Consider the following 27,878-nt stretch of genomic DNA (forward strand, 5'->3'; position numbering starts at 1 on the left):
CTTCCACAGATCAGAATCCTGTTTTTTGATATGTAGACTGTAGACACTGTAGACTCTGTAGTCATGCGTATATCTCCCACTGAAAACACGTCACAGCGGTTTCCTTCAAAATATAGTACAGCTATACATAATGTATGATAAGACTAGAGAGATGTGCTATGTGAATCAAAGTTTGAATGTCCTAGTTTTCCAGATATTATTATTTATTCACTGTGTTTTTAAAGGAGCTCTGATTAAGAATCATGTCAACTGTGACAAGCCATAAAGCCAAGCAAGACTTTCAGTGAGAACCTGAAAAAGACTCTCTCTGAACATGTTTTAATATTAAAATCAGTATTGGGGAACCTGGTTCTTATTTTGCCAGGGGGAGGAGGATTGCATCAATAGAATCCTACTTGCTGACAACGTGTTGTCACTGAAGATCTTAGGGCAAGGAAATTCAAAGCACAATAGATTTTCTCTTTGTGTTGGACACGGCAGTTCTTACTCAAATAGTTGGTCTGTATTTGCTTCTTTGCATTTGTTGACCAGGTCTCCAAAAGAAAGGATGCAAAAATTCAGCCCTCCTTGTCACCTTGGGACATACTGCTAAGTAGGTGAATGCCTGGCTTGACCTGAAGTCTTACCTGCCTCCTTGCTCCTGCAGAGTATACAAATGTCAGCAAGGCTGTTTAAATATAAAATAAACAGCTCAGCTTCACATCTGAGTGCAATCCTGTTGTGGGACTGGACCCTCTCGGGCTACCTGAAATATTTCCCTCCCCCAGTATCAGACTGCTGGAGTCTACTTGAAATTTTAGGCTAAATGCAGTTCTTATGTAGGCTGCAGCCTTGTGGACATTCCAGCCATATCCTTAGTTGCTTACTGTCTGGGGTAGACACCTTGAAATAGTCAACAGTGTGTCTGATGCTAAGGTTGTGTCTAGATTAAAATGGAAGTGAAAATCAAACACCTTGCTATTTCTGCAGGAATACTGGGAAGGGTTCTCTCAATAATGTGAGATGCTTTTCTGTTTTGCTGTAGGGCAAGATGTGACTGCTTAAGCAGGGATGAGGGATTTCTGTTGTTCCTGGGGTCGCGTCCAAGGAGATAGTGAAGGAACAGATTTGTGGAAGTGCTTTTAGGGTCCCAGGCATGGAACAAATCTGAAATGAATTACATTAGGTACTTGGATAATTCTGTTGTCATGTTGTTGTCTTTCATAAAAACTATTTACTGAGCAGTATATTACTGAGTGTATTTATTGAGCAATAAACAAAATTTATTGGATAATTTCTGTATTTTTATAGTTGATGGTAACTGCAAAGAAAGAGCAGTGCAAAACTGGTTTACATACTTTGAATGATCGAGAATTGATTCTGTTTTATTTAAGAATTTTAAGTATCATTAAAGTAGTAAGCTAGAGAAGGTGCTGTTTGGCTGAGTGCTTTACTATCCACTAGCAAGGCAGCTGATAAATCTCTATTGAAAAATCATTTGAAAACCTAATACATGGGATGAGTGCTTACTGGGTTATGGATGTTCATGTTCACTTTTCTAGCTGTATTTTTTTGCTCTGCTGGGGACAGTAAAAGGAGAAAAGGACTGGTGGGAGTGCAGGAGCATGACGGTCAGGTTGAGAAAGTGGGAAGAAATCAGACCAGTGATGGGAAATGCATAGGTTTTCTTACAGATGTGAGCAGAGAGTCAGTGTGGTGTCTGGATAAACAGCAAAGGAAATGTGCGCATTTTAAATGCATTCAAGGCTGACTTTTCAGTCTGAAGTTATTGCAGTTTTGCATACGCTGGCTGAAGAGAAGGAAGTTAACAAGTCACAAGACAGGCTACAATACCATGATTGTGTTTTTTTCCTGGAAAATCATCCTGATTTTGAGTGGGATTGACTTTATGCTTTTGGATCTACTGAAATTGAGAGTACTGGGTATCTAAGTCCTTTGCCCAGTGCAGAGAGGATGAATGGACAGACCAGTTACTCCTCTGGCTGCACTGGATCCCAGTGGCTGCCATGACCCAGCTGCAGCCTGGGCAGAAGGAGTTGGCAACCAGAGGGCTGGGAGCTGCTCTCAGGGCACTCCTGTTCAGGCAAGGGGAAAGGCAGTCCTTGGGGGAGATAGATAGGAGAGAGAGCGCTGGAGGACACTGGAGTACGAGGTGCCTACAAAATAAAGGAGCAGACCCATGCAGTGGGGAGGGATCAGGGAAAGCAGGCACTGCTTCATGCCCCATTTCTCATTGGAAAGGGTGGGCCTTGCTGCGCCATCTCTGCCCTTGCCAAGTGGCAGTGCTGGAGCTGTGGCAGAATTGACAAGAGCAAGACAGTCAAGGAAAACCTGTTCTTCGTCTCCTGCCAGCTTCCCTTCCTCGTGCTGCCCTTGCCCATGCCTGCCCTCACTAACTGGAGAAAGGCTGGAGGGCAAGGCATTTCTGTTCACTCGAGGAGGTGAACCTCACATATCAACAGCACTGTGCGGCTGGTTTTGTCGGGGAAATTGTGTGCAATGGGAGCTGAGCTGGGCATGGGCAACCTAGAGTAATCTCTGAATCTAAGCGTAGAGAGGACCACATGTGACAGTCTGCAGAGAAGATTCTCCAAGGCCACTAAAAATGCCATAAGCTTGGACATCTGATTGACAGCTGACTTCAGCTGTTAACTGAGATATCCGCATTTAAAGAGCTTGCCTGCTCGTAGCATGTGCAAGGCTGCATGGGAGGTGCAGCAGGATTGCTTTTGATGCCTTCTGCCAATGGAGGGGAAGGCAAAGTGGCACACAACAGGCACAGTGCACTCCCTGTTGTGTGCCACTTTGCCCTCCCTCTACCCATGTCCTCATTCCTCTCCTTGCTGATGCTTAGCAAAGCATCATCAGGGTTAGACAAAGTTGGTGTGGATTCAGTGAGCTGGCCTTAACTGGCTCCAGAGTGACTGAAAATGCTGCTACCCAGGGAAAATTCTGCACAGGAATGGTTCATGCCCTTCTTTCTCATGTCACATTGTCCTGGGGCTGTACAAAACACAAGCATGCGTACACTGCATTTAGCTGGTTGCAGAATCTGATGCCAACCATCTTGCACTGTATAATAATGAAATGTGGGGAAAGCATAGTTTTTGCCATGTTTTAAGAAAAAACAACCCCTTTAAATTAGAACTTGAGCCTGCAGAAACAAGTGACTTTTGTGAGAATGGGCTTGTGATCCTAAAGCAGTCATGCATACCCACCTAGTGAATTGGAGTAACCCAAATAAAATCAAGAATACAGCTCTGGGGAGAGAGGATATTTGGTTTGTATAAACATTATTCTTGCAGATTGGTGCCAGCTTACCACATTGATGGGCTTTTGTGAATACAGTCTTTGCAAATAACTGCATATGCAAACTCTTTGTTTGCAAATTTGGAAGTCAGCTGAAAATTGAGCCTTAAGCAAATTTCTTCATAGCTATATACTAAAAACTGTCTGATGCCCTCAATGAAGAAGCTCAGGCAGAACATTGATCTGCGCTGACAGCATTTGTATTTTTTTAGTGTTACCTCTGTGCTGTCCCTGTGATTCAGTATGATGTGGGTGAGATGTTTGTACTAGTACACAGGAAACCCTTGAACATAGAAAATAGATCACATTCCCATGGGGGAACAGCAAAATGACATGAGATCCGTAGAATAAGGAATAACTAAAATTGCCCAATTATTTAAACTGAGGTATTTTTCTATCAATATAAGATCTTGCTGAGCTTCCGGAGCATAATTTAGAGTAGGCATTTTGCCTGCAGTTCATGATATAAATATTTTATATGATCTCCCACACTATTAGAATAATAGAGGTAGTGTTATTTAATCCACTCCTGGCAAAGCAGATGCTTGCCAGAATGCACAAAGCACTCAAGGAACTCTTTTTGTTGTACTTGAAACTAGTTGGTAGAATGATTTATCTGAAGTTAGACTCCTCATTGTGGAAGTGGATTTGATGGTGCTTGTGAGACACAAATTAAGGTTGTGTTGAAGGCTCATTAAAAAATATGTAGTCAATGGAAATGTTGTTAACAACAGAAGGATGAAAAAAGCCTCCCTAAAAGGTAAGCAGGTCAAGCAAAAATCTTGCCTGGGTAGGAGGGCAGGGAGGAGGCTGGGAGAGACTCCATGCTTGTGAATTCTTTGAGTTGAGCTTAGTAGAATTTGTGACCACAGATAAGTGGAGTTGAATACACCTTTTGAAAAGCAGTTGCAAGCGTAGGAACTACAAGCCTTAGCAGAGAGCATGCAAGTGCTGTGATTTCTGCACAGTGGTCTCAGAAAGTGTGTTGCAACCCGGCAGGGCTGGAGAAGTTTAAAGTTTAATAAAGCTTTTCCTAAAAATACAACCTTTGGAGTGTACTTTAATACCTCTCGTGACAGTCATTGTCTCTATTGTTCTTTACCTGCAGCACACGTTTCAGTTCCCTATAGCTGATATACTCTGACTACAGTCCTTGGGTCTGAGGTGGGTATTTGGGTGTCATAGGAGTTAGGATAGGTGGTCCGAATACTCCTTCTCTAGCTTCCATTTCTACAAAGTGGAGGGGAGATGAATATTGATTGCTAAGCACTACAATTTTGCACACTTGAGCCAGGGTTTAGTAACCAGAATGGGATTGTTGCTAAAATCCTATGGAAAACATTTGATGCTATGCCCTTTTCCCCTGAGGTGATTGTGCCTAAAACTGTAATGCGTAAGGAATGATAGAAAGATGACTATTTGTTGTGTGCATTTGTTAGGTGATACTATGTCATTCAGCACTGTTCTGTTTATTTACACTTTGTTTTTCATGCTTATTGTAGCTTTTATTAATGTGTTTGATAACATGGCATCAGCTGCAAGGCAGAAATGTTTGCTCTGTTGGGGTTTCATTAAACTTTTCAGTATAGATTAAAAAACTTCAGCAGCCCCTGGATGGATAGGCTTGAGCTGGAAATTTACGTGTAAGTAACAAATATTATAATGCAGATGAGCCAGACAGGAGAAAGGGAAATTTATAAGGGACTGCTCTGGCAGTATTAATCTGCCTCATGTAGACTGCGTGATGAATCATCCCACATTGCCACAAGGACTGCTGCTGCTGAGCTCTGCCAGCAAGTGGGACAATAAAAAGTGTGCATGCAAGGGTGGAGGGGAGGGCACATGCGAGGGATTAGGAAAGAGACAAAGAAAGAACAGCTATTTAAAACTGGACATCTCAAGCCTGGCCAGTAGTTCGTGTTATATATAATTCAGCCAATTCATTGGGTAAATCATTTCATATGCTCCATGAAATGCAATTTGCTTCCATGGCCAAGCATGACAAAGGTTTCACAGAATTGCAGTTGGCAAAGAGCTCTTCTAGGATAGTTAATTCAGGGCCTGTGAGATTGCTGAGGCATCTTGTCAGAACATTAAATAATCACACAATGATGTCATGAGGGAATATCTAATTAAGAGCCCAATTTCTCAAGGGTCTGAGTACCTGTTACAATGTACCGAGAACCCTTAATTCCCACCGACAAGAGTGGCAGCTTAGGGTGTTCCCAGCAGGCATTTAATAGGTTTGTGCCCTTACTTCATGTGGCTGGGCTAAGTCCAGGCCAGTCAGGTAAAGGGACAGTAATCAAACAAGACAAGATAATGACAAATAAGGTTACATCCCAGCAGGAATGTTATTACTTGCAGATGATGGAACATACCCCGGTGTGAAGTCCCTGGAAAAATTAGGGCCAGATTCAAGGGTGCACTCTTAGGGGTTAAATTTGTACCTTTGAGAAAGATCCCCCTGTATTCATCCAGTGCAAAAGATGTGTGAAAGGCAACACGAATCCTTTATCAGCCCAGACTGTCATCCTGTGGCAACAAGTGACAGAGTTCCCATCCACAGTTCCGTCCCAAGGACTTCAGTGATTTAGACGACCTCATGAGGGCTGTCTGCCTTACAAAGGCAAACACATTTCATCCAGTGTTTGGGAAGCATAAAAGTTGAGTAGAGTCATTTCAGGGAAATCTGTGTGCTGAAGTTCCCTGAGCAGCATTCTTGGTGTGACTCAAGGGATAGAACAAAATTTGAGGTGGACAGATGGAGACGTATCAGTAAGACTTTTTTCCCTTCTTACACAGCTGCAGCTATCTAAAGGAGAAGAATGTTAGATGCAATCAGAAGAGAATAGACATTGTATTTTGGCTTATGATACTTCTCTTAGGCAGAGATGAGGGTAGAAATGGTGTTCTTTTTTTGGTATGAAGAATTGTTACAAAAGGAGTAAATGAGAAAGAGCATGGCATTATGTTAAGCACTTCTGGAAGAGTGAAAAGTTAAAATCAATCTCTGTGTTGTCAGGCTCTTAAGTGAGGAATGATGCATTAGACTACCTGATTTTATTTGATTTGTTGGGAAACTAGAGCTGCTGTGCTGTTTCTTGAACGGAATTACAGGCTTCATTTAAAGAGAGATGCAAAGCGCACACATCATTCTGGAAGAGATCAACATAAGCGTTTTCTATATCATGAGTAATGTTTACTGGAAGAAATCAAATTACTGTTACAGAGACCATCTGTTTTCTTTGCATGCAATCATGTAAGTGTTTTAGGACAAGCCATCCTTTTTAATCAATTGTGAATCTCTTGTGGGAAGGCACTGTTTTCTGTAATAAAATCTATTTTTATGATAAATGTAAGAATTTTAAATATTGGTTTCTTCTGCATAAATATAGTGTACATATTGTTCATAATATAAAGAGTAGGGTGTACAGCATTAGTTATTATCTGTCAAGAACTTAATTTTAGGGCTTTTTGGGTAGCTGTTTTTGGATATTTTTTGGATCTGCAACTCATTGGTGTTCAACTGTTATAGCAAATAACATAATGAGTAATACGGTCAATTTATAGCCTGGGAAATTGCTTCCTACCTACATTTAGTAAATGTAGTATATAGGATCTCTATTTTGTAGCACACCTACTGTGATAAAAGTGAATACTGGGGAAGATGATTGTCCATTCTCTAAATGCTTACACTTGGAAAGACTGAAGAAAAAAAGGTGTGGCTTGTTGGAAGATGACCCTATGGAATGACATTAGAGGAACTTGAATTTATGGTGTAAGAAGTCAGCGACGGAGTGTGAGATACACTTCATGTTTAAGGGTAGCACATTCATAGATGTATATGGTCCCGTTCATTTTAGTGGATGCTTAATTCAGCCTGCCATTTGATTTTTTTATCACTTCTGTCAGCTTCCCTGATTCATATATTGTCTTTGGGTGCACATAGACTCATAGAATCATAGAATGGTTTGGGTAGAAGGGGACCTTAAAGATCATCTAGTTCCAACCCCCCTGCCATGGGCAGGGACACCTTCCACTAAACCAGGTTGCTAAAAGCCCCATCCAGCCTGGCCTTGAACAATTCCAGGGATGGGGCATCCACAACCTCTCTGGGCAACCTGTTCCAGTGCCTCACCACCCTCACAGTAAAGAATTTCTTCCTAATATCTAATCTAAATCTACCCTCTTTCAGTTTAAAACTGTTACCCCTTGTCTTGTCACTCATGCCCTTGTAAAAAGTCCCTCCCCGTCTTTCCTGTAGGCGCCCTTTAGGTACTGGAAGGCTGCTATAAGGTCTCCCTGGAGCCTTCTCTTCTCCAGGCTGAACAACCCCAACTCTCAGCCCGTCCTCATAGGGGAGGTGCTCCAGCTCTCTGATCATCTTCGTAGCCCTCCTGGTGGTTGCTCTTGAATTCAGAGGAAGCTGAAGGTCTGCATCTTAAGCAAAGTCTCCTCTGATTTTAAAAGAAGCTGTGTATGTGCAATATTGGAAGTTGTGTTGTATTGTATCAAATGCCCCTGAAATAAAAGAAAGGAACAAGAACTGTAAGTAATACAATTGGAAATTCCCTGAGAAGTTTGGCTGTCCTTCTCAATGAGGTCGGCAAGCCTGAATTTCATTTGTTCAGACATGTTCAAATCAATGGTATTTTGTCTGAATAATTAAGCTGCTTACTCAGGCTTGAAAAGTGTATGGTGCTAAATTCTTGCTTTTTCTTGGGTAAACATGAAGAGGCAAAGAGGGAGAAACAGATGAAGCATGCACCTGGAAAATTGATAATGCCTACACTCTGGTGTCCCAGATGGTCCCTGGAAGCTTTCTGCCCAGGGAAACATCTGGTAACATGAAAGGTCCCTATAAGTCCTTTTGTGAAGGCTGGACTCAAGATCTCCATGTCCTATCTATTCCCACTTATTGTAGTGTCACTTGTGAACTGCCAGTATGTGGCACAGGGAAAGCTGTCTACCAAACTGCGCTAATCAATCCTAGCACCTACCTAGACCTGGAGCTTACCTAGATCAGTCAAGAGTCTGATGAGAACTAGCTTGTCAGTTAATCTTCTTTTATCAGTCTGCATTAATTCAGTAAAAGGAAAAAAGCAGAACAAGGTGAATGGCTTACAAAATCATGTAAGTAATAGAGAGTGAAAGATAAAATAAAAAATAGAAATGCAATTAGTAGTGGTCTAACAGTTTTACCCCGTTCACAGTATTTTCTATTCAAATTCAGCATCTCTTCTTTCAGGAAAGTATTAAATATGAGATAAATTGCTACCTTTATTTTTTTTCCTGGTTTTTCTTTTTACTTCCACCCTTCTTTTATTCAGAGGGAAGAAAACTGCAGGCAAATTAAGTATTTCGTAGAATCACAGAATCATGTTGGTTAGAACAGACCTCTGGAGGCCATCAACAATGTCCTAGTCCAAGTAAGAGAAGCTTAAATAACGTTGCTCAGAGCCTTGTTCAGTTGAGTGTAAATTATCTACAAGGATGGAGATTCACCAGCCTCTCCCAACTACCTGTTCCTCAGTCTTCCTTTTGCTGCTGATGTTCCCCGAGAAGCTTATCTGGTTGCTCCTCGTGTCCCTCACCAGTTTCAAGTCCAGCTGAGGTCTGGCTTCCCCAATTTCATCCAAGCAGGCCAGAACAAGGAAGTTCTGCACTGGTCCCAAGTAACCCTCCCAGCCTCTTCATCCTCTCTCTGTCCACGCTGCCCTTCTGCTGTGCCTGCACGACTTTCCACATGGCGAGCTGGGAAGTCCCTGTGAACCGGGGAGGCTGTGTTCAGCAAGCAGCTTGCTCTTCTGGGCCCCTTTGCTGTCTTGGTTTTCAGGAGTCACGTTTCAGTTTAAGCTGTCAAAAAGAATTGATGCAAATATTGGGTTTAGATTTTTCAGGTCATCCTTCTTACTTCCCACTCTTCCATCTTCACATCCCCAAATCTTTTTTAGAGAGATATAGAAGTGTAATCTGAAGGATATAAAAACATTGTATTTCCACAAGTTTTTCTTTTTTAGCATGATTTTTCATTTGTATGTAAGTAAATTTACTATACTTTTGTTTGTTTGTTTCGAAGTTGCCAAGTATTTGACTTTTTTTTCTGGAATTTTTTTTTTTATTAGCCAGAACTTTGGAACAGTCACCATGAGTTCTCTAACAGCTTCAGTAGAATAGGCACTATATTTTCCAGTTGTATGGTCTGGTTTTATCCAAGGAAGATATATTGATGTATTTTCAATTGCCATAGAAGATATTGGATTAGTTCTAAGAACTGTAAATGTTAACACTGCTGCTTGGAAATTATCATATTTTTATTATTAAGAAATAATTCAGCAAAATGATTTAATTTGCCTAGTGGTAAAGAAAGTGGTAAACTATGAATTACTGTTGTCATAGTTACACTGTATTTTGATATAGTAGTTGTGTTCATCTAAACAGTAATAAAATAATTTGCTCAATGAGCAATTACAATAAATATCTTAAAATAAAAGTACAGAACTCCTGACTCCATTTTAAGTGCAGTAAGTAGAGAATACTGCTGTTTATTTCAAGAATTTCCTGTGTCTGCAGTGCTGATTACACTGAAGTGGGAATCAATGACAAGGTGCCATGTAGGAGACTTTATTTATAGTAGCTTTATAACTGATCTAAAGTGAGATGATAGATTTTGATACCCATGACCTTTAATAGAAAAATCTCTAAAGAGAAGTTTCCAATTTCACCTCCAAAGTTACCCCTAGTGAAAGTCCTTTGTATTTTAGGCTTTATGAGGCAATTAAAATAATTACCCATTCTTGCTTGGGTTCTTTCTTTTTTCTGAATTATTCCAGTCTCTTGGCTGTTCAGTTGACAAATCAGAAAAATTATGCAGGGAAGCTCTGAAATCCTCAAAGCTAGGCATTTGCCCGTTTCTGCTTTTAATAATGTTCTTAAGTGCAGTATGTTTGGGGGTTTGCATGTTTGCTTTTCTCCACTTGACCCATGGCAGCCCAGTGGTCGTAGAGGATGTGATTTGTGTGTGCGTTCTGAATTCTCCTCTTCCGCTTCTCTACCAGATGCACTGATTTTCTGAAGGAGATGGAGCAGAAAAGTGCCATAGATGATTATCATGCTTGACTTTGAACTGGTCTCCCACAGCTCACTTGGTGGTACAGGGAGGAAAAGAGGGAAACAGAAATTCTTGGTCACCATTCTGAAATATATTTAGGTCTGGCCAGTTCATCTTTAAAGAGGAAAAGTCTATAGGTATTAAAAAACCCCACAAAACCAATGAATAATCTTTAAGGAAGACATTCTGGGGTGAAAAACAAGTAGAAAATATAGTTTAGAGAAGGTACAGGAAAGAGAATATGCATAGGGTGATGGGACTGAATTAATATTTCAGAAGGGATCATGGTCATTGCTGTAGTACCTGAACAGTGGGATAGAAACTTTAAAAATAAATGCATTTAACACTGATGAAAGAAAAACTTATTTGAAATGTGCCCAGTTAACTAGTAGAATTGATTGATATAAGATTCTATTGAGTAAAACATTGGAAAGTCTCACACATATTATTTCTCTACAACTAAATAGGGCAGCATAAAAGATTCTGGCACTTACTAAGCAATAATCCCCCCAGGCTGCTTATTTGGAAACCATCTCTTGGGGGTTGTATTCCTCAATATTGGCTACTGTTGAAGGCAGGAGGTAGGACCTACTTGAATTATACTATGATTGGAGATGATTGTCCCAGTGCCTTCATATGCTACATATGATCTCTATATCTTCTCTGTCGCAGGAAACCATCTTACACCCAGAGCAAGAAACATAAATTCACTTGGCTGTCCCATATCTCTAAGGGACCTGATGCATGAGTGGACTAGAGAAAGGAAGGAGAGAAAAAGTCCCAAGACCTACAGATCATCTTGCTGGCAGGGTGAGTAAATGTCCCGGCATCTCAGTCTTGCATTGTCAGGTACACAACGAGTGATCCTGCCTTAAGCGTTGCCTCAGGAATTTCCTCTCCAGTAATTTTTGAGAAAAAGATGATAAAAATGTCTCCTGTTTCCAGGTCTCTGACACTGGTGCCCCACATACGTTCAGAAGTACTAAGCCAGACACCTCCTGTATTTTCAGTTTAAGCCTTGAACGTGGATTTAATAGAATAGGCAGTTCTGTGTTGTGGGTTTTTTTATGCAAGTTGTGCTGTTAAGGCCCTTTTCAAATTGGGTGGGTGACAAAGAAATATCTAACTACCGAATCTGTCCAAACTCCTCATGACTCAAAAAGAGATCCAAGAGAGGAAAGAAAGGAAGAAAACTCATTTTCCCGGTGCTGACTGTACTTAGACTCCTACAGATCTGGGCCTGTGTTCCCTGCTTTCCCTAGGCAATTTTTTCTTGCTTACAAAATGCAATGGAAAAAATTACCTAGCTGAGAAGCAAATGTGTAGTCAACCTATGTGATAGTCAGAACCTAATTATATGATCCCCTTTTCTTTCTGGGTTCACCTGTTCCAAAATGTGGTAGAGGTAGAGACCACAGCAGAGTCTGGAGCATTTTCTCCAGTTCATAGCAGTGAGCCAGGAGGTCTGTCAAGTACGAACAAGCCAATCCAATAGATTCAAGAGTCCCATGTACAGAGGATAACTTATTTTCCAAAAAGATGGTCCAAATCAAAACAGATGACTAAAATGGCAGGGGAAAAAAAAAAACCAAACCAAAAACCAACCTGAAGATTACCTCGGAGTTCCCCGTCTGGTGGTTTGTGTCTCTACAAAAGACATAAAATGTTGCCTTCCTCCATTGGGATGGCTGAAACTCCCTCTGAGCGTGTGCTTCCCCACTGTATTTGGTCCTGCCCATTTCTGCACCATCAACATTGACAAGGCCCTATCTGCTCCTGTCTTCTGTGCTGGGGCAAAAAGCATGAGCTGAATGAGTAGAGCAAACCCATCTTCACTGCAACCCAGGCCCACTGGACACTTTTTAAGGAAAATGTAGAGCAGCTGAATTACGGTTTTAGCTGTGTGACAGCCCACCCCAGCTAGGAACCTTAAGGCAATTTGCCAGAGCCTGCAACACGATAGAACAAAACGAAGGGTACTCCAGCAGACAAGTATTTTCCTGCCAACAGCTCTCTGATATGCAATGCAATATCTAGCAGTATAATAGTGCCTTTACAATTGCTACTAGATGATGTGTTTAGTATAATATTAGGCTGTTTTTCTTAGCATCCAAGCAATGTTTCGACTTTGATGAAAGTCTGCTTTTTCCTACTGCGCATTCTTTGAGGGGATCTGTGTAAACACCAAAGCTGTCTGGACTTTGCCTTACTCTCCAGTTAGAAAAACGGGAATTTTGCTATTTTTGCTTTTTGTTTTGTTTTGGGGTTTTTTGTTTTCAGTAAGTACTACTCTGAGTGTGCTGAAAGATTATTCTGGTGCACAGAATTTTTACAGAAATTGGGTTATTCCCTTGCTCACTCTGAACCCGATGGCAACAGCAACAGCAGCCCTGCTCTCTGTTGCTGGACTCTGGAATCTATAGGGAAAGGTGTTCAGGGGCTGAAGAGTCACTTTTCTGCTCTAGCAGCTGCTTCTTGCCTCCTTGTGGAAAAGGCAGTGGAGCAGACAAAGCCTGTGGGCACAGGTTTGTCCGTACTTCATAAATAACACATCTTCTTCAACAATGTAATTACACTCTCTTGTTTTAATACAGTAGTTACTTTCTGAACCACCACTTATTTCCCCCTTAGTTCTACTTTGTTTCATATAATATCTGTGCAATGGAGATGGACTTGACATGCATTGACACAGTGATGCCATCAAGTGAGGGCCAGTAAGACTGAGAACAATAAAGGTGCTCAGTAAAGGTGTCAGCATAGTTGAAGGTTAAAGTTAATATTATCTTTATTCTTAAAACCCTTTCTATGTGTATTGCTTTTGCAATCCAGGTATAAAATAAAAAAGTCCTCAAACTCAGATCTTATTGAAGCTTCATGAGCATTACTACAGGGAAAATAAGAAGTTGGTAAATGATTAAATGTATAATTAAAGGTTTCACATTTAATCCTGTCACTGCAGTGATTTATGGTTTCCATTATTTTGTCTAAGTAATGCACTTCTTTTTTTCTAGTGTTTTTTCTTTCCTTCATTGTTGTTAGTGTCTCTGATCTTATGGTAAGGAAATTTATCACAAGGACAACATTTTTGTCCTCAGCTGCAAAGTACAGAGGAGACTTAAATCAAAATATAGAAGATGCAATACACTTCCCACTGCAGTTGGTGGGAGAATTGTGAAGTGTTTAAAATGTTGGGCCAGAAATGCTTTACGTGTAAGAACAAAGGGCAGGATGTAATCTCTGTGCTTCTCTGCTGTCATATTTAGGGCTGAAACAGGTGTCTTCAGTAGCCAGTCCCAGGAAGGCTCAATAAAGACATAGGGCTGGGACACACAATCTCCCTCTGTAGTGCATGCCAGAATTGGGTGGAAACCTGCAAACGCAGCAGAAACTGCCTTGAAATAGCCCATAGCAAAGGCTGAGCAGAGCCCAGTGCCTACAGGCTGCAGAGTCCAGGCTCTTCTATGGAGGTAGGTCCCCACAGCAGAGTTTTTTAAAAGGACTCATCAGGCTTCGTGGTCATCATTGCAGCCTGACAGATATGTGGGATCTCATTGCTTGTGTGAAACCGAGGGCTCTTCCCTTCCTTACCAAGTAGTCCAGTCGCTGGGCTGTGCTGTCCTCTCACGACGTTTTCTGCCAGCTGCATGAAATTTGCCACTTTGCTCTGGCAGGGCTGTAGCGGGACTAGTGGACTGCTCCCTACTCCTGTTTTCCAGACCATCTTGTAGTTCTACTAGGAGGGGGGTGTCCACACCACCTCAGGGTGGGGAGAGCCTGGAAACGAGATCCCTCACACTCGAGTGCTCCAGCTGTACGTTTGTGGAATATGGGATACTACCTCCTCCAGCCGTGACCTAAAAAACTAGGTATTTTCTGAGGAGTGCAAATCTGCCTGTGCGTGTTAGATGTACGCTGAGCAGATCTGAGATTTTGGGGCTTAGGTGTTTTTTCAGGGTTGCAGGGTCTCCTGAATTTGAGATGAGCACCTTGTTGCTGAGGTGGGCCAGTTTGTGGGACTTTATTAGAGTGAAAAATGAGCTTCAGCAGCCACTGAACAAGCATTTTCTCATCACAGTTTTCATATTCAGACACATAAATTTGTAGGTGGTCCAAACTTCCTCTTGACCAAGAACCACTTAAAGAAATGAGATTTCTTCTCCTACCAACGTATGGTACTAAGATTCTTCTCTTGGAGTCATTTCACACAAGGGCTGCTGTTCTTTTCCAGACTATTGCAGGATAATATAGCTTAGGTTTTATTTCTGGTTGGGAGTTTGAATTCGCACCCATGTTAACTTCACCTAGAGCTGTTAACCTGAGCAGAAAAATATGTTGTCTTGTCTTCACTGTTTTAACCTTAATATGGCTTATAGGTGCACTTATTGACAGTTCACAGCAATGTTTAATACAGTTTAATTACGCTCTGTTGAAGGTATTGTAATTTACATTCTCCATACTATTGTATAATGTTATTGTGTTTCTTCTTATTCTTTGTCTCACTGAAAATATTGGGGCCATTTTGTTTAAATCGTCTGCAACAGTTACAGTAGAAACTTCTGAGAAGAAGAGATCTTTACAGAATTGTAGCAGAATAAAAGAGCATAAAAGTGAGTTTTCTGAAGAAATGGTTATGTAGAAAAGGACTTCTGTTTTGTCTTTCTTTAGTATGTCTCTGTCTTTTGGGCAAGTTTTTCATTGCCCTAATATTTTTCAGCTATTCTTTTTTGTTGTTGTTTCTTTCTTTCTTTGCTTTGGATTTGGGTTTTTTTGGGGTGGGGGAGTAGGGGATGGGGATTGTGGGTTTTTTGCCTGGTACAGTGTTTTAAGATAGGAAACCAACACGAACATGCTGTTCCAGGAAGTTATAAGAAGTCATAACTCCAGTACTGCCTTTCTTAACATTTTTTGAGGATGATATCACTGCTTTTTGAGCAAATGTGTGTTTGTTTTAGGGAAAGACTTGTTCACATGAAACTTGTGATTTTTCCTTGAGTGATAATAGCTAGTTGAAGATCTAGCAATCCGCATGAGACGTTCCTGTTACCCTACTTGATCACCAGACCTTTAATTGGCAGCCTGGCATTTTCCCTGCCATCGCAGTCCCTATTATGAATCAGAGGTCCCTCAAAATTTCCTAACAGCTTTCTTCAGATCTGACTAACTTAATTAACAGTTGGTCATTACATCTCCTTCAGAATAATAATTAAATATGTGCAACAAATCCAGGCCTACAGCAGTATTGTGTTGTACTGTCTTATTCACCTCTTGCTATTGTTGAAAGTCTCTTGGTGTAACTCATTTTACAGGTACAAAAAATAAGTGTAGTATCAGCTACCCTTTAGGATGGTTGAGGTTTCTAGTCTTGCACTGGGAAGCGCAGGTGTAGGTCACCTCACAGCGAGGTGAATGGTCCCGGTGATTTCAGTGGGCTTCCTTGTGTGAGTCGGAGTTTAAAGAGATCAGCATTTGCCTGCCTCATGAGAAGCTTCCAGAAGAGCATTGCTATGTCCTGCCATCCATAATATTTGGCCTTGCATGTTCTTAGCAGTGAATAATTTGTATTTCTGAACCATCATATACACGCTTATTTTGACAAGGGTTTTTTTTTCATTTATCAGACAAATGCCTTCTTTTCACAGTAAATTGAACAGCTTTTGCTTCTTCTGAGCCATAGAAACCTAGCATGTTAATTCGTTTGAGCTTGAGTATTACTGCCCTTTTACTGTTTATGATCAAAAGTGTTAGCAAGATCCTTGGGGCAAACTCTTTGCTGGAATGAAATGGCACGGGTTATTTGAATTCAACTGGCTGAGCTGTTCCAATATACAGCAGAGAGGAATTTGGCCTCTGGTCCATATGCCGATGGATTATACTGGAATTTTTACCTACGCTACTGGCATATGAAAGAGTACAAGTTTGCAGGCAGAGTATTTTTTCTGTCTTCTGCCTGACTCAGTATGGGTTGGACTCTCTAGATGCTACTGCATTACATTTGCATATTTAAATTTAAGAGACAGAGTAGACATTTTCATGGACTGGGAAATGACGTGCAAATTTTGAGGCCTGTAGTGTAGGATACAATAATTACAGTTGAGATCCCTGACAATGCAAGTTCAAAACAGAAACCTTGCTGCTCAGATGGCAGTCCTGTTGAGGTAGAAAAGGTCCTTTTTTTGTATCTCATAGTTTTGCTTTTTGCCTTTCTTTGCCATCTTTTTGCCTTTTTAGCACGCAGCTGTTATGTGACATTACGGCTATTTCTTCAGAAAGCATGGGCACAACTTGCTTTCTGTAGATCGCAAGGAACAATAGACTTATTTTCTAAAACGCATATATTCTGTTATGCATTGCTGAATAGAGGGGGCAAGCGGCTAGGAACAGTTGATTCAATGAGAAGTTTATGCAGACGAGAGTTAGCATTGTGATGTGAATGGATGTGTGAATTTTTATTGCTTACTTGCTTCCAGGCTAAACTTTTCCGTCACAAGAACCTCAAGCCAAGAGAGGCCTCAGGACCTGCATGAAGACAGTTTTTCTGGGAGGGGATTATCACTTTTTTGATCACTGAGTTCTTTAGGAACTTTGATAGGCATCATGCAAAGCTTCTGGCTAAAGCAGCCCATCTGCAATTTGACTTGGTAAGCAGAGAACATGCAGAGAGCTGGGCTGCTGCCCAATGCCTCTGACATGGCATCAGGCAGACCTGGTCACAGGGTGAAATACCCACAGCTGGTTTATGCCATTTCAAACACAGGACAACGTTGTGCAAAAACCAGACACGGAAGCTTTTCCTGTAATTTTCTCCTGTTCTGCTGTGCTGAGCCCAGATGATATAATTCACCTGCTCCCCTCATGTATTTGCTACAGAGGAATTAAGTGCCATACCCAAGAGCTGCTTGAGTCAGGCTGTCCTGGAATTTGTGGCAGGGACCCTACTTTCTTGTAACACTGTAATGTACCAGGATGAAGATTTGTAGCAGAATGGGATGCACTCAGAGAGAGAAATAAATGGTGTTAAATTTAATGATTGTATCATATACCCTGATTCTCACTTTCCAGATTTTCAATAAAAACCCTATAAAAATTACTATAAACACTTTGCAAATATTATTAGGTTAACCTGGACTGTTAGTATTCAGGAAAGCAGCACAAGTGGTCTGGAACTCCATAGCCAGACCTTTTGATGTGACAGAAAGGCAACATTTCTCTTTCTAATCACCTAATCCATACAAGAAAAAATGACTGAGAGAAAGACTCAATTTATTTCCCACAAACCAGTAACAGCTACCTTTTCTTGCTTACCTCCCACTGCATCTGCTTTGATGAAATAATTGCATTCATTCTTGCTGAAATATTAGCATGAAATAATTAATATTTGCATTTCAAGCAATGTGTATTTGAGCATCATAGTTAATACTGTGTTAAGGTGGAAGATGTTATTTTATTCACTGTTTCTGGCAACCCAAGGTTATACCTAGAGCTGAAGTTTATTAAATTGCTCTTCCAATTGTAAGCAATAAAAATGCTTCTGTTTTGCAAGACAAATAGTGAACTTGGGGTACCATTATTTAGCAGCTTTTAAACATTGACAGCAAGGTAGCAATTGCTCTGTGGTATTATGGAGTTTTACAGCCTAGCCTAATACATAATCATGCTTTTGATGGATATGAAATAAGATTGAAAAGCATGGCAGCTGTTTTAGTGAGGCTTATTCCTTTTTTTGTGATCTACAGTTTTGTGGAGTGGGAGAGGAGAAGAAGGTAGAGTGAACAGGAATCCCTGGGGAATTTTTGAGGCTGAATGGATGGAAAACAATTCTGATGGGTTTGATAGGAAAACGACTGGCTTCCTCACTTGTGTCATTGCCTCTGGCTGTTGTGTTTAAGAGGCAGTAAAACTTCATTGATGGGCAAGAAAGATGCTTTGTAGCAATAAAGATTGAAGGTTAATGAAAATGAGAGGAATCTTAAGTAAACAAGGAAAGCCTGTGGGAAAGGCCAGAGTGGCTGGAGCAATATTCAAGTGCACAAAATAAATCTGGGAGATGGGGAGAAAGAGAATTGGTGTGATGGGATTGATAATATTTTTGTTCCCACAATCTTTGGGATTTATTCACTGTTGTGTCTTTATGCATATAAACATACCTTCTGCCAGCCGGGGTTTGAGTGTATCTGACTCAACTTACTAAATTAAATTTTTCTCCATACTCACCAAAACTTTTTGAGAAAAATACTCTAAATTACAACCTAAGGTAACTTAAATGGGTTTCTGTTAAAATGGAGAGATCTTTAAGTAAGCAAATTGAATATTAAATCCATATCCACACAGCTCTCTAGCCTTTTGGCTTGCTTTTTCCTCAAGCAAGCCTGGACTAGCTTGGGAGATTTTACTGAGTTCAAATGCATTAAATATATTGATCTGCAGAAAGCTTTGGCGTCAGGCTGTCTGTAGCCTGTGTCATGCTGTTGGAAAGGAAATGCTTTTGCCTCTGTCTACAGAAGAAACAAAATAAAAAACATTATCAGGGTTTCAAATCACTGTGGAAGCTGGAGAGGCCAGGGGAATTGGCTAACAGCAGCTGTATTGCAATTAGTGGGGAAGAGCTTGGCTAAGAGCAGCACTGATTCTTTTTAGCATCTCAGAAAACTTTAAACAGTGTATTTTTGGAAAAATTATTTGTTCAGAAATAACCTATATAGTCAGTATATACCTTCTCACCAGGGTCAGCAGCATTTTGGAGGGAACACTTTACTTGTCCTTTCCCATTTATAACATCATGTTCGTTCTTCATAATGAGGTTCCCTTGTGGTCAGTACAGTCTTCATTGAGTTCTGGACTACCTTCAACCTGTAAGGGGACCATATAAAGCCACTTAATTTTGCCTCCTATTTTTCTTTACTTTTTCAGTAAGTTGCTTAGGTTCAGTGATTTACCTCCATGAGTCTCTTAGCGCTTAATCAGGTGAAAGGTTAGTTATGCTAATAGTGCTCCCCTTGCAATAACAACTCATGCAAATTGTCCTTCATCATCTTCTCACAAGAGCACTAAGTCCAGGATCCAGCTACAGCAGGGACTGAATGGTTGTAGTTTTTCCATCATAGAGTTTAATGGAAAAAAAAGTGACTTTGGTCATTGAAACCAATCTGGGTTCACCAAAAATAGTTAGAGGATATGACTGCTCTCCTGAGTCACTTCCTACTCCATTGAATAATGACTTTTTTTCCCTCAGTAATTGCCTGAAGAAACTTTTCCTTTAATCAGGCCCAAACAGGACTTTCAAACACCTTTTGCTGCACTGCATAAACACATCCCCTTCCAGTATCCTCCACCTTAACACCACACACTACACAAAACTCCCCTGCACCCACCAACACCAACACACATTTCCCTCAACCCATCACACTCCTCTTTTCCCTGCCAGACAGCACAGACCCACTTACTGCACTTTGCCACATAGAACATCTTCTACCACTATTATTAGCAACCCTTGCACATGCCTCTCCCTAACGTGCAGGTTTCATGTAGCCACAGGTACCTCAAGTCCTGCCTCTTCCCTCCTGAATGTAGTGTAAAGCAGTGCAATGGGGAGTGCCAAAACGAATGGCGGTGGCATGGCACCCCTCTCCTGAGCTAGCCACATTGGATTTGAGAATTAGGCGTGCTTCTGGTTGCTGTCCGCTCGCCAGAGAGGGGAGCTGGTCTGAGTTTGGTTTTTTTTTTTTTAAATGTTGCTATATGAATGTTCAACCTTCTTTTTTTTTTTCCTAAAACATTTCTGTAAGTATTTCCACTTTCACGGTAGTTCACACCTCAGTGCAGACATTGCAGCTGTTTTATATGCTTTTTATTTTACTTAGGTAACATATAGTCTCATAAAAGTACGCAGGCTTCCCTTGAAAATTTCTTTAGGGATCTGTTTTTCCGAGTGTCAGTACCACCTCCACAGGTGCTGCTGTTTTGCTTTCTTAATTGTGGTGTTTGATTACCCTCCCAAAGAGGAGGAGAACCTTCCTGAAAGGCCCAGGTGAAAGCTCTCTTCTCATTACAGCCAGTTCTTAGCTGGTGCCCACCAGTTGGCACTAGAGTTTGCATATGTTGTGGAGCTCTGCTGGAGTGAGAAAAGTAAACTCTTCTGGTAAGCTATACCTGCTTTGTAAATGGATGTCGGATGTGTTTCCTAGATTATATCTTGTGGTTAGATATCATAAATATATAAAATAATATCTAGTTTCCTGGATGAAGTGTTTTACTGGAGTGGTTTATTTGTGTTATCCTTCTGCTTTGAAATGCATTATCATATAGTGCATAAATAATGGTGCTGATGGGGTGAATTAAAATTATTTTCTGTTGCGTAGCTGTATAGTATCTTCTCTGTGGTAATGAACGAAGAGGGATTGGAAGCTCTCTTCACCCTTCTTCAGTATCGGGGCAGAGGTGATTTATTTGAAGAAAATAATAGGGCTGCTTAGTCTATCTGGCACTAGTGGCTTAGGGTCAGAGGAAGGCTGAGGGGGCTGAGATGTGGGTGAGATGGGGGAAGAAGAGGAGAGATTTGAAGTTGTTTCTTGAATTACATGAACACTGGTGCTATTTGCTCTTTGATCAGTGTGACCTCTGCTATTTAGTAGAAACTTAAATTAGGAATATAGGATTGGAAGGGACCTCCTGAGTCATCCTGTCTTTTCTCTTGCCATCACAGCTGCTGTAGTATATAAATCCCTTTGAGAAGGCTGTCATAGTCAGTCTTCAATTTAGCAGGGCTCTTTGCCCTGTTATAAGCTGGTTGTTCTCCAGCTGAGTTCCTGTGGAAATTAGAAACCTTCTAATTTTTAGCGAAGGCAAGTTCAAAGCCAGTTTATTAGTATTTGTTTTACTGCCAGTATTGTCCCTTAGCTTAAAGGGTTTTGCCCCTCTGTTGTGTGCAAAACTTTCTCAGGTTTTGTTTTTGTGAGAATTAACAAACTAAGGCCTTTGAAATGTGTCTCTTCAGGTAAGTGGGGTGGGGAGGTGGGTTTTGCTCTTGTTTTGCTATTTTGTTTAGGTGTTCTGTCTTTTTTTATCCATTTTTTAAATTGTTCCTGTTTTAGGATGTGTAAAGCTATGATCACTCACCATTTCAAATGATTTTTCCACCAGTTTCTACAGGATTGATGCTTCCTAATGTAAACACATTTCTTGATATATCTTGGGCTCTCCTGCAGAGAGAGAGCTTATTGGTAGCTTGTAGGCATCCTGAGTAAGATGAATCTCCCCTAGCTTCGTTTATCTGTCTGAACTAGTCACCTTAGGCTGTCTGTATAGTTACTACATAGAAATAGGTAGAGCTAGGGTGAGATTAATCTGACCTATTTTAGGCATCTAATTTAGGATGAAAGGAATCATACCCTAAATCTTTGAGAATCATGGAAGCCTAAAGTGGTTTGTGTTGATGAGAATTTCTGCATTTAATCAGAATAATCCTACTTCTTGTGATTGACAGATTAGCTCCTGGTTTATAGTGGTAATTCTTCTTGCTGTCTAGGAGTGCATTTACTTCTGTATATAATGGGAACATGCTAGAATATAATGGTACTGCTTCTCTGTTCTTAATGTATGATATCAAATGAAGACAAAAGCTAAGACCTGCTGTAGACCTGCTTGTACAAAATTGACCTATTTTCTATATGTTTCTGGAATAGTAGACATGGAGGGCTGATTCTGCACTTAATCTTGCTAAAGTCATGGATTTTTGAACTCTTTCCAAGACTTGAAGGCAGACGTTCATTGTTGGCAAAGCAGAAGTCTCTCAGTCAAAGATGGTTTTTCCAGCTGCTTAAAGCTGTTGGATGTCAGACACGGCAGTGGGACTCTGGCTGCTGCCAAGGAGTATAGGAAGGCAGACAGAGGACCTCAGACAGCGTAAAACTTTGTTGTTAATGGTTTCAGTAGAAAAACACTTTCTGCTATCTGACCTACTAATTAATATTCAAGTAATATGGAGGACCTAGAGTAGATCAAGAATTTTCAAGGTTGGTCAGTGCTACACAGACCTTGAAGGAAGTACAAAAGTGTTCAAACTGCTTGAAGGCCAATTTTCAATCTTGCGCTAAAGCCAAGGATCAGCTTGGGCTTGTATCGATTTAATGTTCTCAGTCAATCTCTTTTCTAAGGAGGCAACAATGTCTGTAAAGGCTTGCTGAATGACAGTTATTCAGAATTATTTGTAACAGCCTATTTGGAAGTGCTTCACAGTTGTCCACAAGCCTTGTAAGCAGTGTATCAGGAAATATACTCAAAGCTAGTACAAGACTATCAAAAAGTGGCTTCTCCAACACATACACTGGTGGTCAGTGATGATCATAAGAGTTAATGATTCTACTTGTACTTAAAAATGTGTCTAGCCTGCTGCACACCTGCAGCCCACATCCCGCACACACACATCCCCCCACCGCTCCCCTGCCCTGGAATTTCTCATCCAGAATGACGGGCCTTTTAAACCAAGGAATATGGTCCTCCTGGGCTGGAGGGCAGTGTAGGCTGGGGAAAGGGGTAACATGTTCCTTTGTTTGCAGACGGTATCTGTTCAGAGCTGCTCAGATACACAGAGAGGTGAGATGTATAAGAGGAGCAAATGCAGCTGAGACAGTCCAAAGCCTTTGGATGACCTGGTGGTCTGTGTGGGTGAGGGTGGGGTAGACAGTTGTGTTCACTGGTAAGTGCATCCAAAATGAATGGAGATGCTGTTATTGCTGTGAAATTTGAGGGGAATGAAATTCCGTGGAGGATATTGAAAGAGGTTTGGATTAGGCATTATGTCTTGCTCACACCATCTCATGTAAATGGAAGTCCCACTGAGGTTTGTCTTCCGAGGAAGAAAACGAAGTGTCTAGCTTTTGTGTGTTGCTACTTTATAGGTTTTGCAATATTGATTTGTTTACTTTCTTAGCAGAGTTGCACTTTCTGAAATGATGATAACATTCATCCAGTTTACATCTGCCGATATGATGGCTGTGCATCACCTTGATGGTTTACGAATGGACAAAACCAATTTTATTACTGTGTTATTCTTACTCACAAGTCACTCTGCTGTTTGACTTGGCATGCATGGACTTTGCTGTACAATTGTGCTTCTCTGGGGCAGAGCTGATGGATGCCATCCAGAGTCTGTTCCTGTTGAGAAGCAGCTACCAGAGCCTTTTGATGTCACTGCAGAATTTCTCTACTTCTTTATCCTTGCAGTTGCTACTGTGGTTGTAGGACTGAGGAATTATTTTTAGGGCAGTGTGGCTCATCTAATACTATGTTCCTGCTCAAGGTGTACACCTTGTGTAGGATCTACTTCTTAATTAACAGCACTGCCCTATGTAGTCTAATGCTGCTGTTCCCAATTAATATCAGTCTTTACCATTCATATCACGTTTCATTATCACTTCATATCCCACTTTTCACTATCCTTCTATTGCCACCTTGCTTGAAGCCTTGTAAGCCAACTACAAATGGTGAGAGCTCATTTTGTCTCATTTGGCTGTACCTGTTGACATGGCAGGAAAGCTGTAGGGGTTGCCTGAGAGCAACTGTTTAGGCCATTTCATTCATTTATAACCTAGCCTTGTGGGTTTCCACAGTGCTGTTGCATCTTTTACCTTGGAATAATATCTGTTGTAATTATGAGTATTGTCAGGGCTGGAGTTTCATAGGACCATAATGCTTGTGTTATCCGTCTCTTCTGCAGTATCATCTGTGGCTGCAGTCTAAGGATCACCATCTGCATTTAGAAGACTACCTTGGGGGTTTGCGTTTGGTGATAAGAAGTTGACCTTGATGCCCTTTCCAGACCTAGAATACTGTGTTTGGAACATACTGGCTTTGTTTTGCTGGCTTTTAAAGCACTTAAACTTTGCTTCCCTTCAAGACTTATTAGTGAAGTTGTGGGGTGTGTTTTAAAACTAGCTCTGGTTTGAGGGTCATCCTATACATTGGGAGTCCAATTTATAATCACCGGCTTGTGTGACGCTCTTGAAAGATGAAATACTTCCCTTGCTTTATGTAAACCTAGCCTCATTGGTAATCCCTTCTTCTGTGGTATGACAAAAGAGGTTTCCTCCCCACCCCTGTGAACAAGTGCAACTAATAACTTGAGCTTCTTGCTGTATTGGAATTGCCACAAATCCTACTAATCTATGTAAAAACAACTAAAAAAAAAAAAAAATCCAGACAGCATGTATCTGGAAAAGGGAATTGGATACTCTCAAATCTGAAATGCATACCTCAGAATGTACTCATTTAGGTACTACAGTACTGCTTCATTTCAAACTGGTAGCATTTCAAAAATTTAAAATCTTCCCCACAGCTTGTGTGTGTTAGTTCAGAATCGTGTCTGTATACACATAGGCAAAAATACAGGCTGGATATGCAGACTGATACATCTGTAGTTACTTAAAGGTCTCTTAAGACATCTCAAATCTGACCATGTGAGCTGCTCGCTTTGTTCCTCTAGTAGTTTCCCCCAAACAACCTGCTCTGCTTCTCTCTTGTGGACTGATTTTATCAGTTCTTGGATTGCTGGAGAGGTGCTGATCCTCCTCAGACAGTACTTGGAACAATAGAACGAAGAACAACGTGAAAACTAATGCAGCTAGGGAAGAGAAAGGAGGCCAGTCCACACAGTCGTTCCTTTACAAAATACAGGTAATTTCTTACTGAGAGAGATGAGGATAAGGAGCAAAGATGCCTGCTTCAGGTGTAAAATGTTTTGACTGCTGAAGTGTTCAAGTTATGAGTTTAAGGAGATATAATAGTTAGAAAACCTACTTGCAATCAGGTCTCTTCAGACATTTTACAGGGGAGCAATGTGGATGATTCTAGTTCAGCTTTATGAAACCTGTAGAGGTTTTGAAATTTGTCATTTTGTGCTTGAAGGAAAAACACACCTTTGGACAGTGCAAAATCAGTTCATGTCAAAAGGTCAATTTTCAGTCTTGAGTCCAGTTGATTAAATAGAATTTTGAAGCCACAAAAGCTATTGGACAAAATATTATCATACTACTGAAGGATTTCAACTTCTAGAAAACAGTGTGTTTGCCAGAACACTTATTCAAAAATTTCAACCCAGAACCTTGTGGTTATAAGACCAACTAATTGTCTAATATTAGGCAACCATTGTAGACAATAGTATGATCTGAGTATATAATGATAAAATTCTAACATGTTAATAAGATTTATTTTTAATTGGTTTACAAATGTAAACAAGTGTTAATCCCCTTCTCTTCTCTCTTTTTTTTTGTTGTTGTTGTTGTTGTTGTTCCTCAAGTATGCTGGAAACAAAAATTTATAAAAGAAAGCACTCTTGGTCTTTGATATCCAGGCTGACACTTTAAAGGTGATTTAACTTTTAAATGGAATTAGTAGTAGTAAACTGCACATCAGCTGAGGACAGTATGAGTCCCTTGTTAAAATGGTTCATTAGATAACTGGCAGTAAGAAAAAAAAATATCAGAACACTAAGTTTGATGTCAAAGTAGAATATAAGTTTTGGTTTAATTGTAGTACATGAAACTATGTGTACTGTCTTAAGTTTCTGAGGGATCACCGCATGAAAGACTGTTTATAAATTGTGATGTGACTATAGATAAACTTTAACACATTAAATAAAACTTGACAATGTATAGGGAGAATAATGTCCTCAAGATGGATTGGAGTATGGGACCTATCTATGAAAACTTCCTAGCAAGAATAGTACTTTCTCATGAAAATATGCATGCTACTTTTTGCTTGTAATCAAGGAAATCCCACATTTGAAAATGTTAAATGCAGATTTTGTTGAAATAAAAATACAAGATTTTTACTAGAACGTGTATACTTTGAGGGGAAAAGATTTAAATACAATATATTAGATAGGTGCTTCTGTAAGAGTGTGGTAAGTGTCATATAAAAGCCTCTAAAAATGGGGCTCTTCAGCAGCAAATCAAAGGACCACATTCATATTGCAAGATTGACCCATATGATCCACTGGACTTCCATCTTTTTTCCATGCCCCAAAACCACTTTGCTATGAGGTCCCCATGAGTTTAGTGGCAGAGGGCTGTCAACCTAGGATGATCATGACTCTGTTGGGCTGGAAACAAACAAACAAAAAAAGGTGGAGGGTCACATACTTCTGTGTTTCACTTTCTCTGCTGTTTTCTTCCACAAATCTCCCTATTCTCACCAGCACCTTGGATCTCCTGCAATGCCTTGCTCTGTTTCCTCTGCATGGCATCTGCAGTAGCTGATGGAAGACCTAATACGGGAGGAGCTTTGGTGTAGGATTCCAGTATAGGAGGTTTTAGAACATGTACCCACTCTTTCTTCCAGCTGACCTGGGTTACAAGGGTGCTCTCACTGGCTGCTATAGGCCAAGTCTCTGACATGGGTAGCATGAGACTGGTATGGTAGGAGTAAGGGAAGGATGGAGACAGCAAGAGAAAAACTGAAGTGGAGCCCTCCGGCTTCTTGTGTCTTACTTCCTAAGTGGACTGGGATACTCTGTATGGTGGGAGCAGGAACATAGAGGAAGCAGAGAACAAAGTGGCAAACATGGAGGTGTATTGAGCGAGGGCACTAGGAATGAATATGTGAACTTCTCTGCTATCAGACTAGTACATGTCTCATTTGCTTTGTTTTTATCTGATCCTTCAGACTGTAACTCTCTGAATCTGCATTTTTAATAACTTTTCTACAACTCTTTTTGGAGTCCTTTTTCTTACTGTCCTACATACACTATTGTACTACCCAAGAACAGTAATTTTTGCATTCTTTATTCAGACTAAAATATTTTACGTGTTCTATTGGAACCTTAAGATGTATTTTGGGTAGACTCAGGCAATCAGTTGAATCCAGTTTTTTGCTGAGTAAAATAAAAAATTATTGTCTGAGTGCAGAGAAAAGCTAGTCACATAAGAAATTGTAAAAAAATCTTGAAAGAAATTTATTACGTTAGATGTGTGAACAAAATATTTTCCAGATTTCTCCTTCAGTTTCCCATTACCATGCAAGACTACAGTTTGCAGCTGTTCTGTAGTGCTCTGTGGAGAATTTGTCCAGTTCTGTGTGGCATGGGATACAGCAGTTTGAGCATTGCTGGAGTGCTCAAATTCAAAATATTCTTCAACTTCTAAGAAAATAAACTCACTTCAGGCTTCTGAAGGCCAATGCGGCGTAATGTATGTATGTGGATTTCTGAGCCATGTAAACCCTCAGCTGGTGCATATGTTGGTGTTAGTACAGGTCAAATGTGTTTTCTGGAAGTTCACAACCTGCTTGTGTCCTCACCTACATCAGCCAAAACCATATATCCACAAACAAAAACTGTAATTCCTCCCTGTTCCTTTGGAAGCTCTGTGACCATCACCACAGGAACTGTAGTTCTCCGTTTTTTGTCAGTGCACAAGAAAGTGGTATCTGGGGAAAGTGTATGTACCAGGCAGAAGAATGTTAG

The 27,878-nt window shown here is 40.6% G+C and overlaps 1 long non-coding RNA gene across 1 annotated transcript in view; it reads left to right on the forward strand.

Annotated features, from left to right (window-relative positions):
• Positions 1-27,878, forward strand: part of LOC128142390 (uncharacterized) — a 367,893-nt gene that overhangs the window by 95,904 nt on the left and 244,111 nt on the right. Inside the window, exon 2 of the long non-coding RNA XR_008235378.1 lies at positions 11,096-11,233. This is a non-coding gene — a long non-coding RNA (uncharacterized LOC128142390). The remainder of the gene's footprint in view (positions 1-11,095; positions 11,234-27,878) is intronic.

The sequence above is a fragment of the Harpia harpyja genome, chromosome 5 (assembly GCF_026419915.1).
Source record: "Harpia harpyja isolate bHarHar1 chromosome 5, bHarHar1 primary haplotype, whole genome shotgun sequence".
In the NCBI taxonomy this organism is placed as follows: domain Eukaryota; kingdom Metazoa; phylum Chordata; class Aves; order Accipitriformes; family Accipitridae; genus Harpia; species Harpia harpyja.